General features: G+C 42.2%; 1 pseudogene; it reads left to right on the top strand.

Annotated features, from left to right (window-relative positions):
- Nucleotides 1-505: 505 nt before the first annotated feature.
- Nucleotides 506-899, top strand: LOC101617982 (annotated as a pseudogene).
- Nucleotides 900-16,855: the final 15,956 nt, after the last annotated feature.

The raw sequence follows: 16,855 nt of genomic DNA on the forward strand, positions 1-16,855 counted from the left end.
GACCCATTTTCATTAACAAGGAGGGTCTAATGGGAGGGGGTAGATCACAGATGAGCCTAAATAATGGTACCAAACTGCCTGTATTTACTGAAAAGAAAACTAATAAATTAAATTAAAAAAAAAGATAAATAAATAAATAAATAAAAAAGAAATCTAAATAAATAAATAAAATAAATCAGATATCTGTCATGCCACCAAGGGTCAGGGAACATTGCAGAAGAGGGGGTAGAAAGACTGTAAAAGCCTCAGGATGGGTGGGGATAGCCTGAGGCAACATGTTCCCTTCCATTTCTCCCACAGACTGACTGAGACCTCTTGGTCTTCACAATGCATACAAGTAACCCTCCCCCCCCAAAAAAAAGATCCTCACCAGAATTGGGGATGTGAGGGAAGGTCTAAGTACCACCTTTCTTAGTTAAAAAAAAAAAATCAATATTTTAAAATAAAATAGGTGCAACAGCAGCTGGAGAGCCCTGGAGCTGGCTCAGCAGCTCCTGTCCTTGCCATGAGGCCGCAGCAGGCACCTGTGTCCGGGAGGGTCTTCATCCAGCGACATTAACAGCAATAGCCCACGCTGCCAGTTCTAGACCATGCTCCCCACCAAGCTGGAGAACAGGGTTGATAGACAGCAATTTGAAGAGAGAGTTTGAACTCTAAACAGCCTTTATGCAGAAACCGAGAAGCTTGGGGGCCAGTCATATCTTGAAGGCTGTCTGGATAGTTTGACATCATGCACCATCTTCTTGTGCATGGAGACCCACTACAAGAAAGTTCTCAAGAAGATCTCCAATACATTCCAGAACAGAATGAGAAGATATGTGCTCCTCAAGGCCTCCTCCTGACAGACCCCATTGAGAGAGGGCTTCGAGTCATTGAAATTACCCTCTATGAAGACATAGATGAGCAGTGGCACATAGAATTACAGATCCCCCCTCCAGCTGGACCCCTCGTCTGTCCACTGGCCAATGGTAGAATGCCCCTACCTCCTCTCCAGAGCATCATTCCCTTGTTTCTGCTGTCCCAGCCACGGTGTCGTTTACTCCAACAACTGACTTTCTCAACTGCCACACCTGTGGTGACCTCCAGTCACCCAGCACCCACTCTGCGTTTCTAAATTGCGTTGAGCTCTAATCATTTGATTTGTTTCTGAAAAAAGAAAAAACGTAATGAAGCGTTACACTTTTTAAAATTCAAAGCCATTTAAAAAATACGCAGTTGGTGAACCCATTCAAAGTTTACTTCCCCCTTGCCACTAGGACGGCTGGTTCTCTTCATGCCTTGGACCAGTTTCTCAGGTGGCTTCAGACTGAACAAGTCGTAGCTGGTGTTCAGCTATCCTCCAAGCTAGGACAGGGCTTTCTCCAGGCAAAGGTGTGTTGTGTCTGTGGTTTTGCTAATGCAGCTCCCACATTTCACAGAACTGCCAGTTTTGCCCTGATGTAGATCCTGAGACTTATTTCTGCTCTTCAGTTTCAGAAGCTCATTGAAAATAATGTATAATGTTGTTTGTTTTATTATTGCAATTATTTCCGACTAAAACAATATTTAATGCAATCTCCAGTTATCTTTCTTTGGGACTTTTATGTTAGTGTGCATTACCTGGAAATGTTTGGAAGATGTGTGTGTTGCTTGTTCATTACACCTGTAAGTAAGCACAATGAGTGGATTCTCAGCCATCAGATGCACACACCTCTGCTATCTCTGATTGTGTAAAAAGCAAGTGTCATAAACCATTTTACCCATTGTTTTGTTATAAACATAACTTAGGAGGAAAATGTGATAGGAATAATACTTCATGTTACTATTTTTGTTTATTTGTTTTGGTTTTTGGAGGTATTTGTTTTGGAGGTTGCTCTAGCCCAGGCTGACCTACAATTCACTATGTAGTGTCAGGGTGGCCTTGAACTCACGATAATCCTCCTACCTCTGCTTCCCAAGTCTAAGATTTAAGGGGTGTGCCACTATGCCCAGCTTATGTTACGAATTTTAATGTTCCTGACAAACTTTGTGATTCAAAGACTGTCATACAATACTCATTACACAGGCATATTAATGACTAGTCTAAGTAAAGTCAGCTATGACGTTCAGGTTCAACTTGCAAGTTCAATATTTCTAGTTCTTTTTGTCTCTATGTTCTTGGTATTGGAATTTCCTAAACCTTTCTTTTGGGGTTTGAGAGCACTGTATTTGGGAGAAATTTCAATATATTAGGATTCTTGAGAAATAAACAGTTAAAATTTGACTTTCTTTTTTTTCTTTTGTTCTTTGTTTTTTTTTTTATTTTAAAGTTTGACTTTCAAAGATACAGTAGATATTAATACTGATTTAATCTTTAAGATTTAATATTTTTGCGGGTCTTATAGTTATTCAAAAAATCCCATAGGCCTGGGTAATAATTTAACTGTATAAAATTTATTTGTTACTTAAGCCTATAATAGTATCTTCTTTTTTTCTTTCAAATTTTTATTAACATCTTCTATGATAAAAAAAATCCCATGGTAATACCCTTCCTCCCCCCACTTTTCCCTATGAAATTCCATTCTCGATCATATCCCCTTCCCATCTTAATCAGTCTCATTTTATTTTGATGTCATGATCTTTTTCTCCTCTTATGATGGTCTTGTGTAGGTAGTGTCAGGCACTGTGAGGTCATGGAGATCCAGGCCATTTTATGTCTGGAGGGAGCATATTGTAAGGAGTCCTACCCTTCCTTTGGCTTTTACATTATTTCTGCCACCTCTTCCACATTAGACCCTGAGCCTTGGAAGGTGTGATAGAGATATTATAGTACTGAGTATTCTGGTCAATTCCTTCCACCACCTTCCATGACACCTTCTGAGTCATCCCAAGGTCATTGCCATCTGAAAAGAGAAGATTCTCTACCAAAAGTGAGAGTAACATTAATATAAGGTATGAATATTAAGAGAAGTGCTTACTGGACAGTTTGATAAGCATAGTATATACATTTAGCCAGACAGCAGCAAACGTTACACCCCTAGGGCTCATGACTACCCCTGTTTTAAGTTTTCAGTATCAGGGATGTATTCCCTCCCATGGAGCAGGCCTCCAGTGCAATTAGAGGGCAGTTGGTTTCCACCATGATAGACGTGCCACTATTGTACCCATAGGTTCATTTGGCCTGGCTGGAAAAATATAAGGCTGTAATGTCCATTGTTGAGTCTCTTCACTGGTGATTTCTCTTTCTCCCATTGAACTGCATGTAGAATGGCTTCTTCCAGCTTTCTGTCATCTGGTCTACATGGAGGAGGTTATCAACTCAATTCCAGCACGATTTCACAGTGGCTTTGCAGCCCAATTATGTGGAATCTTCAGCAATAGGGTCTTACTATCTATTCCTGGTGGGAAACCTAGGGCCTTGGTAATGGTCTATAATGTTTTGAGGGTATCAGGGACCTCCCAGGCCAACAACTCACTGGAAAATATCCCATCCCTGTCACTAAAAATTTTCTAGCAACAATCTACGGCTCCTGAGTGTTACATTGTCCAAAAAGTAAGATTCCATATGATTTATTTATATTCTCTTAGATTTTGATTAGACCACCCTCCACTTTTCCTTTATTCAATCTCTTCCCCTAACCACACTTTGGGCCTTTTCACCCCCCATTAATCTATTCTTCTATTTACATATGTACAATGCCATCCTATTAAGTACCCCCCTCCCTTCCTTTCTCTCCCCTTTATATCTCTTTCTTAGCTTACTGGCCTCTGCTACTGAGTTTTTTCCTTCTCACACAGAAGCCCAATCATCTGTAGCTAGGATCCACATATGAGAGAGAACATGCAACACTTGGCTTTCTGGGCCAGGGTTATCTCATTTAGTATAATCTTTTCCAGATCCATCCATTTTCCTGCAAATTTCATAACTTCATTTTTCTTTACTGCTGATTAAGAACTCCATTGTGTAAATGTGCCATATCTTCATTATCCACTCATCAGTTGAGGGACATCTAGGCTGGTTCCATTTCCCAGCTATTGTGAATTGAGGAGCAATAAACAAGGTCAAGCAAGTATTTCTAAGGTAATGAGATCAGTCCTTAGGATACATGCCTAGGAGTGCTATAGCTGGGTCATATGGTAGATCAATTTGTAGCTGTCTTAGGAAATTCCACACTGATTTCCACAATGGCTGAACCAGATTGCATTCCCACCAGCAGTGTAGAAGGGTTCCTCTTTTTCCACATCCCCACCAGCATTTATGGTTATTTGTTTTCATGATGGTAGCCAATCTCACTCCTGTCATTTTTAATCTGCATTTCCCTGATGACTAGGGATGTAGAACATTTTTTAGATGCTTATACACCATCCGTATTTCTTCTTTTGAGAACTCTCTATTTAGTTCCATAGCCCATTTTTAATTGGTTTGTTTGATTTCTTATTATTTTTTTGAGTTATTTGTATATCCTAGATATTAATCCTCTATCAGATATATAGCTGGAAAATATTTTTCCCATTCTGTAGGTTGCACCTTTGCTTTATTCAGTGTCTTTTTCCATACAAAATCTTTGTAATTTCATGAGGTCCCAGTGGTTAATCTGTGGTTTTATTGCCTGAGCAATTGGGGTTATATTCAGAAAGTCTTTGCCAAAACCAATATAGTGAAGGGTTTCCCCTACATTTTCCTCTAGCAGTTTCAGGTCCAATGTTAAGATATTTAATCCATTTGGACTTAATTCTTGTGCATGGAGAGAGAAAAGGATCTATTTTCATCCTTCTACAGATGCATGCCCAGTTTTCCCAGCATCATTTGGTGAAGAGACTGTATTTTCTCCAATGAGTATTTTTGGCATTTTTGTCAAATATCAGGTGGCTATAGCTACCCAGACTTACATCTGGGTCCTCTATTCTGTTCCACTGATCTACATGTCTGCTTTGTGCCGGTACCATGCTGTTTTGGTACTATGGCTCTATAGTATAGGTTAAAATCAGGTATGATGATACCACCAGCCTTATTTTTGTTGCTCAGTATTATTTTAGATATTGGAGGTTTTTAATAATTCCAATGAATTTTTGGATTGTTTTTTCTCTTTCCATGAAGAATGCCATTGGAATTTTGATGGGGGTTGCATTAAATGTGTAGATTGCTTTTAGCAAGATTGCCATTTTCACAATACTGATTCTTCCAATCCAGGAACAAGGGATGTTTTTCCACTTCCTAGTGTCTTCTGTAGTTTCTTGCTTGAGTTTTATAAAGTTTTCATTGTAGAGATCCTTTACTTCTTTGGTTAGGTTTATTCCAAGGTACTTTATTTTCTTTGATGCAATTGTGAATGGGAGTGATTCTCTGATTTCATCCTCTCTGTGTTTGTAATTAGCATATAGGATGGCTACTGATTTCTGTGTATTTATTTTGTATCTTGCTACATGGCTGTAGGTGTTTATCAGCTCTAACATTTTGCTGGTAGAGTATTTAGGGTCCTTTATATATAGAATCATGTCATCTGCAAATAATGATAACTTGATCTCTCCCTTTCCAATTTATATCCTTTTTATGTGTGTCTCTTGTGTTATTGCTATGGCTAAGACTTCCAGTACTATATTAAATAAAAGTGGGGACAGTGGACACCCTTCTCTTGTTCTTGATTTTAGTGGAAAAGTATCCAGTTTTTCCCCATTTAGTAAGATGTTGGCTGTAGGCTTGTCATAAATAGCCTTTATTATATTGAGATATGTTCCTTCTATTCCCAGTCTCTGTAGGACTTTTATCATGAAGGGATGTTGGATTTTATCAAATGCTTTTTCTGCATCTAAAGAGATGATCATGTGATTTTTGTCTTTTAGTCTATTTATATAATGTATTACATATATCAATTTGTATATGTTGAACCATCCCTGCATCTCTGGGATAAAGCCTACTTTGTCAGGATGAATGATCTTTTTGATATATTCTTGTATTCTGTTTGCCAGTATTTTGTTGAGGATTTTTACATCTATGTTCATGAGGGAGATTTGTCTGTAATTTTCTTTTTTTTTTGTTCTATCTTTGCCTGGTTTTTGTATCAGGGTGATGCTAGCTTCATAGAAGGAATTTGGTAGGATTCCTTCTTTTCCTATTTTATGGAAAAGCTTAAGGAGCAATGGCGTTAGTTCTTCCCTGAAGGTCTGGTAAAATTCAGCAGTGAATCCATCTGGGCCTGGACTTCTTTCAGTTGGGAGATTTGTGAAAACCACTTGGATCTTGATACTTGTTATAGGTCTATTTAAGAGATTAATCTCATCTTGATTTAATTTAGGTAGGTCATATAAATCAAGGAAATCATCCATTTCTTTCAGATTTTCATACTTAGTGGACTATATGTTTTATTTTTCTTTTTTTATATTTTATTTTTATTTCAGAGAGAGAGATATACAGATGTAGGCAGGTAGACAGAGAGAATGGGCTCGCCAGGGCTTCCAGCCACTGCAAACGAACTCCAGATGCGTGCGCCCCCTTGTGCATCTGGCTAATGTGGGTCCTGGGGAATCAAGCCTCAAACCGGGGTCCTTAGGCTTCACAGGCAAGCACTTAACCACTAAGCCATCTCTCCAGCCCGACTATATGTTTTTATAGTATGTCCCTATGATTTTTTTAATGTCTCTGGTATCTGTTGTGATGTTACCTTTTTCCTCTCTAATTTTATTAATTTGTGTCTCTTCTCTCTTTATTTTGGTCAGACTTGTTAAGGGTTTATCAATCTTGTTTATCCTTTCAAAGAACCAACTCTTTGTTTCATTGGTTCTTTGGATTGTTTTTTTGGTTTCTATTTCATTAAGTTCTGCCCTAATTTTTATTATTTCTTCTTGTCTAGTGATTTTTTGTTTGCCTTATTCTTCTTTTTCCAAGGCTCTACGGTGAAGCATTAGGTTGTTTACTTGAGACCTTTCTAATTTCTTTATATAGGCACTTAAAGCTATAAATTTACCTCTTAGGACTCCCTTTATTGTGTCCCAGAAATTTTGGTATGTTGTGTTCTCATTATCATTTGACTCTATAAATTTTTGGATTTCCTTTTTGATTTCTTCATTGACCCATTCATCATTTAATAGTGCAGTGTTTAGTTTCCGTGATTTTGTGTATGTTTTATAGCTTTTCTTGCTATTGATTTGTAGTTTGACTCCATTGTGGTCAGATAGAATGCAAGGAATTATTTCAATTTTCCTGTATTTGTTAAGATTTGCTTTGTGTCCTAATATATGGACTATTTTAGAGAATGTTCCATGTGCTTCTGAAAAGAATGTATATTCTGCAGCATTTGGATGAAATGTCCTGTATATATCTGTTAGGTCCATTTCTTCTATAACCTCATTTAGTCCAGATGCCTCTCTGTTTATTTTTTCCTGGGATGACTTGTCAATTGATGAGAGTAGGGTATTGAAGTCACCCACTACCATTATGTTTGGTGTTATCTGTGACTTTAGTTCTAATAACATTTGTTTGATGAAGTTGGGAGCCCCCATGTTAGGTGCATAGATGTTTAGGATTGTAATGTCCTCCTGTTGGAGTGTGCCTTTAATCAATATAAAGTGACCTTCCTTGTCTTTACTAACTAATGTTGGACTGAAGTCTACCTTGTCAGATATTAGAATAGCGACCCCTGCTGCCCATTTGCTTGCAATATCGTTTTCCAACCTTTCACCCTAAGGTAGTATCCATTCTTTGTTGAAAGGTGGGTTTCTTGGAGGCAATAAACTGCAGGATCCTGCTTGTAACCCAGTCTGCAAACCTGTCTTTTGTTTGGGGCATTGAGGACATTGATATTAAGAGGTATTATTGAAAGGTGTGTATTTATTTTTGCCATTTTTTTTATAGTTCTTCTGGTTTTGCCTTTGCTCTCTTCTTTTAACTAGTATTTGAGTATTGTTTGTTTTTTCCAGGTTCCTTATATGTGTGCTTTACTTTCTCTTCAGCATGGAGAATTCTTTCAAGTATTTTCTGTAGAGCTGGTTTTGTCTTCAAATACTCCTTTAGCCTGCTTTTGTTATGGAATGTCCTGATTTCTCCATCTATTTGATTGGATAGCTTTGCAGGATAAAGTAGCCTTGGTTGACAGTTGTTATCTTTCAGAACTTGGAATACATCACTCCAAGCCCTTCTGGCTTTTAAAGTTTGTATTGAGTAATCTGCTGTGATCCTAATGGGCTTGCCTTTGTAGATAACTTGATTTTTCTCTCTAACTGCTTTCAGTATTTTTTCTTTGGATTGCGTGTTTGGTAGTTTGATTATAACATGGTGAGGAGAGATTCTTTCCAGGTTTTGTCTGGTTGGTGTTCTAAAGGATTTCTGTATCTGCATTGGCACCTCTTTCCCAATTTGGGGGAAGTTTTCTTCTATGACTTTGTTGAAGATGCCTACTAAGTCTTTGGAGTGAAATTCTTCTCCTTCTAATATACCCTGTATTCTTATTTTTGATCTTTTCATGGTGTCCTGAATATCTTGAAATTCCCGTTCATACTTTTCTACTAGTTTGTCTTTCTTTTTGTTGGACTGTATGGATCTGCCACCTGGTCTTCTACTTTAGATATTCTGTCCTCTCCTTCATCCATTCTACTGGTGAGATTTTCCACAGAGTCTTTTATTTCATTAGCTGTGTTCTTCATTGCTAGTAATTCTGAGTAGATTTTCTTTATTATTTCTATTTCCTTATTTTCCTTATTTCTTTATTTTTCCTTATTTTTCCTTATTTTATTTCACAAATTGGTGTCCTGTGTTTTCTTTGATTCCTTTGATTTCCTCTTTCATTCCTTTGATTTCTTCTTTGACCTTTTTTAAAAGATTTTTTTAAACTTTATTTATTAATTAGTGACACAGAGAGAGGAATGGGTGCACCAGGGTCTTTAGCCACTGTAAAGGAACTCCAGATGCATGCGCCCCCTTGGGCATCTGGCTAACATGGGACCTGGAGAATCGAACCAGGGTCCTTAGGCTTCACAGGTATATGACTTAACCACTAAGCCATCTCTCCAGCCCTCTTCTTTGACTTCTTTGAGCATATTTATAATCTTTCTTTTGAAATCTTTCTCAGGCATTTCCTCTAACTCGTTCTCACTGGAGGTCATTTCTGATGCATTAATACTTTTTGGTGGATTTATATTGTCTTGATTTTTGGTGGTTCTTGTGTTGTAATGTATATATTTTTGCATCTTGGATTATTTAATGCTTGATTTTCTAGTTAGCTGGGTATTATTATATGTGTCAATCAATCTGATGTTATATATCTTCAGGGTAGGAAATTAAGGTGCTATGTATGACTGTCATGGCTCTCAGAGTATCTACAAAAGTGACCCTAGGTGTTACGTTTGCTTGCTATGAGAGTATTCAAGTAGGCTCAGTGGAACAAAACACACATAGTTTCTAAAATTTAACCAACAATGTACACATTCAATGAAAAACAGCACAGAGCATTTATGCAAGAGTAGGTATTAATATAACCAGATTGTCTGTCCCTTAGGCTGTGTGGTGCCTCACCCACTCCCTTAATCCTGACAACAAGACAGTTAAGATTTCTGGTCTATTGAGGGTTCAAAGTCAGCTTATGACCAAGTGAGACCCTTCCCTAATGTATAACAGAAGAGGAAACAAAGCCACTATCAATCAAGAAGCAACAAATAACAAGCCCAAAATATAGCTTATTTAAGGATGGCAAATCTGACCATCCATCAGATTCAACATATAATTTATCCTGATATAAAGGTGCAATTAACACTTCCATGTCAGGCCATTATACCAGGTTTATTAGACGGGTATGAACTGGTGTAATCCCAGTTACCTTTTGGGATGATTTTGGTCTCAGTTGTGCTGCGCTCCTGCTTGGGTCCCTCTTTGGTGCACTGTGGGTTCAAGTAGGCTGGCTGGGTCACTGGATCGCTGCTCTGGTCGCTGGTGCTGGGTGCTGTGATCGCTGCTCTGGTCTCCAGTGCTTGCTGGCACTTGTGCTGGAGGTGGGGGAGGGGAGGCTGTGGATGGTGGCTCTAGTTCTCCTGCTGGTCCACATGATCATCTACCTCGTGATCTGCGCTTCCAATATTCACTGCCGTTCTCCCTTCACATTTCTGGAGTTTGTGAAGAGCTCCGGTGTGAGTGGAAAATCCCCTCACCTGGCTTTTCCTGTGGCTCAAGCTGAGCCTGGCAGCTGTGGCCCAATGGACCTGTTGCCTCCACTGCTGCAGCCGCTTCCACTGGCCTGTGTGGGCTCTAGATGATCTGTAACCTCCTAATTCTCTGCTGCCACTTTAATTGCTTATACACCTCATTTATGGTAAGAGAGAGACTTTTGCTTGGGTATTTTTTGGCTTTCTCTCCCCCAGGTTGCTTTGGTGTGGTTCCCACACCGCCAAGTTAATCAGAAGCCACTGTCTGTTTTTCAAATGCATTGCAATAACATTACAGAAATATTAAGAGATTAGTAAAACTTTTCTTAAACAAAACAAAATAAATAAATCAGAGAGGGGGTCTGACAGGAGGAAAGAGCGAGGGAGAGAGGGGGGGCTGACAGGGAAAAGGGAACAGGAGAGAGGAGGGCTGACATAACGAAAGGGAGATGGAGATGGGGCTGACAGGAGGGAAGGGAACAGGAGATGGGGGTCTAACAGGAGGAGAGAGAGAGGGAGATGGGGGGCTGAGAGGATGAAAGGGAGAGGGAGGGCGGCTGACAAGAGGAAATGGAATGGGAGAGAGGAGTGGCTGACAGGAAAAAAGAGAGAGGGGGGCTGACAGGAGGAAAGGGATCAGGAGAGAGGGGGCTGACGGGAGGAAAGGTTAGGAGAGACAGGGAGCCTGACAGATGAAAGGGAGAGGGAGAGAGGGGGTGACAGGAGGAAATGGAGAGGGGAAGAGGGGGGCTGACAGGAGGAAAGGGAGAGGGAGAGAGCTGAGACAGTTCCTGCTGACTGTCACCTTGACAGGACCTAGAATCTCCTAGCACCCAGTCTCTGAAGATGTCTGTGACAATTATCTTGGTTAACTTGAGGTGTTAAGACCCACCCTTATTGTGCATGGCACTATTCTGTCTGTATGGATCTTGGACTTTCAGAAAAGGGGACCCACTCGCATATCCAAGTCCTTTTCTGCTGTACTCATAGCAACTAGAAAGTGGAATCAACCCAAACATCTCTCCACTGATGACTGGTTAATTAATATGTCATGCAAACACACAGTGGAGTTTTATTCAGCTGTAATGAAAATGAAATTATGAAACTTAAAGGAAATGATAGAACTGGAAAGATCGTTACATGATATGTGAGGTAACCCTAAACCAGAAAGGCCAAAATTGCATGTTCTCTCTCACATGTGGATCCTGTTAATAATATTGCGTGCAAGTCCATAAAGGGATGTGAAAGTGGGTGCACGCTATGAAATTGGACAGGAATCCACAAGAAGGAAACAAGGAACCGGGAAGGGGGAGGGGAGCAAAAGTATACATGTGACATAAAAGCAGAAAAGAGGCTATTTTGGTAGGAGGGCAGAAGAGCAGGACAGGGCAACAGCAATTTTGTTAGAAAAATGCCAAAATTAAATTTGATTCTTTGTTAAAAATAAAAGGAGACCCGGGCGTGGTGATGCATGCCTTTAATCCCAGCACTCGGGAGGCAGAGCCAGGATTGCCATGAGTTCAAGGCCACCCTGAGACTACATAGTGAATTCCAGGTCAGCCTGAGCTAGAGTGAGACGCTACCTCAAAAAAAAAAAAAAAAAAAAAGGAGAAGGCTGGAGAGATGGCTTAGTGATTAAGGCATTTGCCTACAAAGCCAAAGGACCCAGATTCAATTCCCTAGGACCCATGCAAGCCAGATGCACAAGGTGGTGCATGCATCTGGAGTTCGTTTATAGAGGCTGATGGCCCTGGCACGCCTGTTCTCTCTTTCTATCTGCCTCTCTCTCTTTCTCTCTCTCTCAAATAAAAAAAAAAATACATTAAAAAAATGAAAGGAGAGAGTTAGCTGAGCACTGGCATTCCGCACACCTTCCTTCATCACTGTTGACTGAAAGTCACCAGCTCCTAGCACCGTGTCTTCTCCTCCATGATGGACGGTGATCTCTGTCCCTCTCCCTCCCCTTCTCTCTCTGCCTTTTCACACACTCCTTCCTTCTCTCCTCTCTCCTCCCCTTAACTGAGGAATGAACCCAGGACTTTGCATATACTGTATTAGGAGGTAAATACTCTCAGTGAGCCACTGAGCTATAGCCCAGCACCCTTTTTATTTTGAGATAAGGTCTTTCCAAGTTGCCCAGACTGGCCTGAACTCTGTGCGTGTGCAGCACTGGTGGGCCTCAAACATATTTTCCTCCTGCTTTAGTAATCTGATCACTGGGCTTATAGGCCTTCACCCCCAGGCTTGGGTAGGAGCTAATGTTGCCCTTCATTCCCTTCCCTGCGCCATCATTGGGTTCGGCTGCTATTCTTTCTGTATTTTCAATTCTGTATGAGCAATGAGGACATTGGTTTGAAGGCCTTTTAGTTGCTTAAGTATTTATTCATGGGTCAGAATTTTCCAGTTGCATAGTTAAGTGTATCATGGTTACATTATCCTTCAATTCAGAAATTTCACTTCAGTTTTCCTTTCTCATTTCATCTATTTGTTATTGAAAAGCCCTTCACTTTGTTTAAACAATGAAAGGGTGTTAGTTACACCTAATTGCAGAATCATATCTCCACAGTTCCCAGAATCCTCAAGTGGCATATGAAGTATGTATGACAGCTGGGTTCCCTAGTTACTATCCACTGGGGGCAGATCCAGTGCCCTGAGATGTCTTAAGTGCCCCTCTATGAAGTGTGGGGTCAGGCTCTTCATGGACAGGTAGACTTCAGAGCAGGGTGGTGGCTGGTCTCACCTCTCAGGCAGGAAGGAGGTGCAGCTGTCACTGTCAGCATATCTTGAAGTTCACCTTGGGCTTAGGTCCCATCCTGGATGTGATTCCACAACCTGGAGTGGAGAGAGTGAGAGCCTGGGGACCTGAGAAGGACAGGGTCCACCTAACTGTCCATCTTTCTATTTTCTCCTGTCCATCATTCATGCCCAGGAATTCCTCTGATTGGGGAGAAGGGAGGCACAGCCCCCATCCTCCTGAGCCTAGACAGTTTCATCTAAGTATATGTCACTGTCCAAGGGTCTTTCTCTTCTGGGCTCTGTAGCAGGGAGTCAGTAAGACATAGACAGTGTCTCCTGTTTCGCTCAGGATTTCCCCAACCAGATTTCCACAAGGTGGCCAGAGTGAGGCTTGAGACAAAAGCATCAAATTATGGCATTCCTAGTTGGGTCTTGGTGGGGGGGGGGAAGCTTCCTCAGTCCTTAGCTGGTCTGGCAGCTAGCTTCCTCCCCAGATTCTGGCCTCTCGTCTGAGCACAGTGCGTGTTGCTCAGTTGATGCTATCTACACAGTCCATCTTCCTTAAAGCACATGTTACTGCTCCAGGACCTTTGTCTGCGCAGTTACCCGTTTGTAAGAGCTGGTCCATTAGATGACTATGAGAGCCTCCCCAATTAGGCTTCATCTCAGAATCTGCCCCCAGTGGATTTTTAAAAAAAAAACATTTAGATTCATTCACTTATTATTACTGCAGCTCAGCACTCATTTGCATATTGTGAGGTTGACACCAGGTAGATGGGCAGCTCAGCTCTCTGCTGTATCTGCAACCCTCACAGGCAGCCTGGTCAAGAGGGAGCTCCCAGGCCTGGGGAACTTGCCCAGTGGGGAAAGCGCTTGCCCTGCCAGCATGGGAAGCTGAATTCAGTCCCCAGCCCACGCCCATGTGCAAAAAGCCAGGCAGAGCAGTGCATGCCTGGAACCCGGAACTGGGGAGGCGGGGCAAAGAGGATCCCCCAGGCTTGCTGCTCAGCCAGTCTGGCTGAACTGGTGGCTGCAGCTTCCATGACAGATCCAGCTCCAATGACAAGAAGGAGAATTGATTGAGGAATAGCACCCAAACACTTCAACCACTGAGCTGCAAACCTACGTACCCACACATGCCCACACAAGAGTACACACACCACACAGAGAGGGAAGCTCCCTCCAGACACCTGGGTGAATGAGTGGGGTAGTGGCTCATTAACTCATGTGTCCTGTTTTTTGGTTTTTTTTTTTTTTTTTCATTTCTTTCAGTGCTGTGAATCCAAACCAAGACCTTTCATATTTTAGACAATCATACTGCCGCTGATCTGTAAATAGTGGCAGCCCTTCATGTGTCCTTCTGAGATCCCAGGGAGATACCAAGCAGCCAAAAAAAAAAAAAAAAAAAAAAAAAAAAAAAAAAAAAAAAAAAAAACGAACAGGAGGAAAGGATCCCATGGTCAGAGGAAAAACAAGAATGAGTGGGGTCATACATAAAGAAGGCAGGTGCTTTCAGCAGGGAGGGCTTGGCTGAGCAGGGAGGACAGGGAAATGTCTAGTAGACTAAACTTAGCCATAAGCTCTTCAGCACTATGGGGTGGGGGGAGCAGGCTTCATGATATACACAGTTCCCAGCTGCTCTTCATATAGGTAGGACCTCCAAATAGTTCTGTGAGGATTCTTTTTCCTCCTGCAGTTAAGCTTCTGGGCCTCTGGGATTCTGTGGATTCTGCTAGATGTCTGAAAGACTCTCGGGCCCTGGACACAAGCTGAGCTGACACAGGATGTGGGTGAGTTTAAAGTCTCCAAGGGAGCCTGAGGATGGAGCAAGATCCCCAGACAGATGCACTCCACAGCTGTTGGGATGCAACTGGGGGGGGGGGGGCCTGGAATCCCAGAGGATAATGAAAACAAGAACAAGAAAAGGGTGAGGGGCAGGAGGCTCCTGCAAGGACCCCAGTGTCTACCAGCTGTCCTACATGTGCCCTGAGGCCTCTACAGGACCCTGCTGCTGCTCATTGGAATCTTCTGGAGCTCGGTAAAAGGCATGGGATCTGTATACCTTGATGGAACCCTGTTGGTATCCACCCCTCGGAGAGGTGAATTCCATTCCGGCTGACCCTTCCCTGGGTTCCCTCACTGGAACCCCAGCCAAGAGCTCTTGAGTTCAGAGAGACCATGGTACCCTTACCTGAGACCATGACTTCCATGGGGTCACTGTGGTGTGACAAGAGGTGGGGGACAAGTCATGAGAACCATAGCACCTGCAGGTTCCTCTGAGGTCCAACGTCACAGCACTGATGAAGAATTCTGCCTGATACTGCTGACCTTGGGACATTGATTTCAGACTCAGGGTGGCATCAGCTATCCCCTCTCTATAAAGAAGAAAAGTGTCCACCTGGCTCTGTGACTGACACAGCAGGGCCACAAGCCTTCCTGAGGACACTTTGGGCCTGGGTGCACTGAAAGGGAGGGTGTGATAAGAAGGTGTCTGAGACAGAAGGGTGGGGGAGAGGCTGCCCACCTTGTTTTGCACTGAGACCTCACCAGGGCCTTCTCCTAGGACCTGGATCATTCTCTGTTTTCTCTGACTCTGCCCCTTCCTCATTCCCCTCCTCCATATTTTTCCCTTCCTGAGACTCCAAGCCCTCATCAAGACCATCACCTCCTGCCATCCCACAGCAGGTCCTGTGCAGAATCTGGGTCTACCTCTGCCTCCCAAGAGCTGGTAGTAAAGGCGTGCACCACGGTGCCCCGCTGAAAAAATATTTTTAAACAGTTCAGCTGGGAGTGGTATCTTATGCCTTTCATTGCTGCACTCAGGAGGCAGAGGTAGGAGGCTTGCTGTGAGTTCAAGGCCAGCCTGAGAATACAGAGTGAGTTCCAGGTTAGCCTGGGCTAGAGTGAGAGCTTACTCAAAAAAAAAAAAGCACAACAAAAAATTTAAAGAAATATGTGCCAACCACAGGTCAGGTATATGGATTTAGAATTAAATCACTGGTCTTAAGCCGGGCGTGGTGGTGCACGCCTTTAATCCCAGCACTTGGGAGGCAGAGGTAGGAGGATCGCCGTGAGTTCGAGGCCACCCTGAGACACCATAGTGAATTCCAGGTCAGCCTGGGCTAAAGTGAGACCCTACCTCGAAAACAAACAAACAAACAAACAAACAAAATCACTGGTCTTGTGCTAATGTTCCACTGCTTATTTGACCATCCATAGACCCTTATTTAATGTAAGTGTCCAAGGAAGAAAATTTAAATACCAATTTATGATCTATCAATAAAATTAATAATGACAAAGAACAAAGTGAAAAACATTTGATGTATCATTGACAAATAAAAGTGCATGTGTTTAAGGTGTACAGTTTCATGATTTTATAAACATCTACACTGTGAAAGAACTGGCCACAATCTATCTAATCAGCATATCTGTCATATACACATTCTCTGTCGTGTTTCCCTTGTAGTGAGCACACTGACCATACATCCCCTTGAAGGTTTCAGGTGAGTAATGTACTGCTGCGGTGTGCAAGACGCAGGGCTGGGTGAGGAAGTTCAGAGGTGCTGGCCACAGAGGACATGATGCAGCTATGCCAGACGGTGGGGTTCCAGGAAGCTGTGCACACCACAGGGACTGTCGTGAGAGATGATGTGGACACATTGGTGGGTGATGATTTTCACTGGGGACTTAGGACTGGGTTGAACCCCATGTCTCTCCTCACAGTTTGCCATGGCTCCCATGCCTGCCATGCTAAGTTAGGCATATGTTGTGTGGTGAGCAAGAAGAATGTGAACTAGGGCAGTGATGACCACAGCCTGCTCATTTTCTGACAGATTAGTGTGTGGTCCTCAAGGACAGGTCAGTGAATTTAGTTTCTCACACACTACTGGCAGCCTTCTCCATTGGATGTTACTCGGTGATAGTCACTCTTTTTAAAAAAAATTATTTTATTTTTATCACTTTATTTATGAGAGAGAGAGAGGAAGAGAGGGAGGGAGAATGGGTGCACCAGGGCCTGTAGCCACGCAAATGA

Source organism: Jaculus jaculus, chromosome 14, assembly GCF_020740685.1.
Source record: "Jaculus jaculus isolate mJacJac1 chromosome 14, mJacJac1.mat.Y.cur, whole genome shotgun sequence".
NCBI classification, from domain to species: domain Eukaryota; kingdom Metazoa; phylum Chordata; class Mammalia; order Rodentia; family Dipodidae; genus Jaculus; species Jaculus jaculus.